We start from the raw sequence: 2,846 nt of genomic DNA, 5'->3' as shown, positions 1-2,846 counted from the left end.
GAGTTCTTGAGATTGATACTCTGAATGCCATATTGGCTCAGAACAAAATATTAACTCAGCAAGTCAATATGATTTCTCAAAGTCTATCTGGAATGCAAGCTGCACCAGGCAGTACTAAGGACGCTTCATCTGAAGAAGAAGCTTATGATCCTGAGAACCCTTCAATGGAAGAGGTGAATTACATGGGAGAACCCTATGGAAACACCTATAATCCTTTATGGAGAAATCATCCAAATCTATCATGGAAGGATCCACATAGACCTCAACAAGGTTTCAACAACAATAATGGTGGAAGAAACATGTTTGGCAATGGCAAGCCTTTTCCATCATCTTCTCAGCAACAGATAGAGAATTCTAAGCAGAGCCACTCTGACTTAGCAACCATGGTCTCTGATCTAATCAAAACCACTCAAAATTTCATGACTGAAACAAGGTCCTCCATTAGAAACTTGAAGGCACAAGTGGGTCAGCTGAGTAAGAAAGTTACTGAACTCCCTCATAGTACTCTTCCAAGCAATATAGAAGAGAATCCAAAAGGAGAGTGTAAGGCCATCAACATGGCTGAATTTGGAAAGGAGAAAGAGGCAGTGAGTGCCACAGAGGACCTCAATAGACGTCCACTGACCTCCAATGAGTTCCCTAATAAGGAACCATGGGAATTGAGGCTCACACTGAGACCATAGAGATTCCATTGGAATTACTTCTGCCATTCATGAGCTCTGATGAGTATTCTTCCTCTGAAGAGGACGAAGATATCACTGAAGAGAAAGTTGCTAAGTACCTTGGAGCAATCATGAAGCTAAATGACACGTTATTTGGTAATGAGACTTGGGAGGATGAACCCCCTTTGCTCACCAAAGAACTGGATGACTTGACTAGGCAGAGATTACCTCAAAAGAGACAGGACCTTGGAAAGTTCTCAATACCTTGTACCATAGGCACCATGACCTTTGAGAAGGCTCTGTGTGACCTTGGGTCAAGCATAAACCTCATGCCTCTCTCTGTAATGGAGAAGCTAGGGATCTTTGAGGTGCAAGCTGCAAGAATCTCACTAGAGATGACAGACAATTCAAGAAAACAAGCTTATGGACTTGTAGAGGATGTTCTGGTAAAGGTTGAAGACCATTACATCCCTGCTAATTTCATAGTCCTAGAGACTGGGAAGTGCATGGATGAATCCATCATCCTTGGTAGACCCTTCCTAGCCACAGCAAAGGCTGTGATTGATGTTGACAGAGGAGAATTGATCATTCAAGTGAATGAAGAATCCTTTGTGTTTAAGGCTCAAGGATATCCCTCTATTACCATGGAGAGGAAGCATGAAGAGCTTCTCTCAAAACAGAGTCAAACAGAGCCCCTACAGTCAAACTCTAAGTTTGGTGTTGGGAGGCCACAACCAACTTTTAAGTTTGGTGTTGAACCCCCACATTCAAACTCTAAGTTTGGTGTTGGGAGGTTCCAACATTGCTCTGAGTATCTGTGAGGCTCCATGAGAGCCCACTGTCAAGCTACTGACATTAAAGAAGCGCTTGTTGGGAGGCAACCCAATGTTATATTTATCTATTTTACTTTGTTATTTTATGTTTTATATAGGTTGATGATCATGGGAAGTCACAAAATTAATTGAAAAAGCAAAAACAGAATAAAAAATAGAAAGAAAAATAGCACACCCTGAAGGAAAACTTGCTGGCGTTTAAACGCCAGTGAAGACAGCAAAATGGGCGTTTAACGCCCAGTCTGGCACCATTCTGGGCGTTTAACGCCAGAAAGGGGCACTAGACTTGTGTTTAACGCCAGGAATGGGCAAGAAGCTGGCGTTAAATGCCAGAAATGAGCACCAGCCCGGCGTTTAACGCCAGGATTGGCAAAAAGAGCATTTTTGCTCGCCACTTGGTGCAGGGATGAATTATCCTTGACACCTCAGGATCTGTGGATCCCACAGGATCCCCACCTACCCCACCACACACTCTCTCTTCTTCACCCATTCACCAATCACCTTAACGCCTCTTCCCCAAAAACCCTTCACCTATTAAATCCCACCATTCTCTTCACCACTCACATCCATCCTTCATAAAACCCTACCTACCTTACCATTCAAATTCAAACAACTTTCCCACCCAAACCCGCCCATACATGACCGAACCCTACCCCTCTCTCCACCCCTATATAAACCCATTTTCACCCCCTCATTTTCATACAACCTAAACACTACTTCTCCCCCTTGGCCGAACCACAAAGCCCCCTCCATCTCCTCTATTTTCTTTTTCTTCTACTCTCTTCTTTCTTCTTTTGCTCGAGGACGAGCAAACCTTCTAAGTTTGGTGTGGTAAAAGCATTGCTTTTTGTTTTTCCATTACCATTTATGGCATCTAAGGCCGGAGAAACCTCTAGAAAGAGGAATGGGAAGGCAAAAGCTTCCACCTCCGAGTCATGGGAGATAGAGAGATTCATCTCAAGGGTGCATCAAGACCACTTCTATGAAGTTGTGGCCATGAAGAAGGTGATCCTTGAGGTCCCTTTCAAACTCAAAAAGAGTGAATATCCGGAGATCCGACATGAGATTCAAAGAAGAGGTTGGGAAGTTCTTACCAACCCCATTCAACAAGTCAGAATCTTAATGGTTCAAGAGTTCTATGCCAATGCATGGATCACCAAGAACCATGATCAAAGTGTGAACCCAGATCCAAAGAATTGGCTTACAATGGTTTGAGGGAAATGCTTAGATTTTAGTCCGAAAAATGTAAGGTTGGCATTCAACTTGCCCATGATGCAAGGAGATGAACACCCTTACACTAGAAGGGTCAACTTTGATCAAAGGTTGGACCAAGTCCTCATAGACATTTGTA

This window comes from Arachis duranensis, chromosome 10 (genome assembly GCF_000817695.3).
Source record: "Arachis duranensis cultivar V14167 chromosome 10, aradu.V14167.gnm2.J7QH, whole genome shotgun sequence".
NCBI lineage: Eukaryota > Viridiplantae > Streptophyta > Magnoliopsida > Fabales > Fabaceae > Arachis > Arachis duranensis.
The sequence above is the reverse complement of the archived record's forward strand: the minus strand, read 5'-3'. Positions refer to the sequence as shown.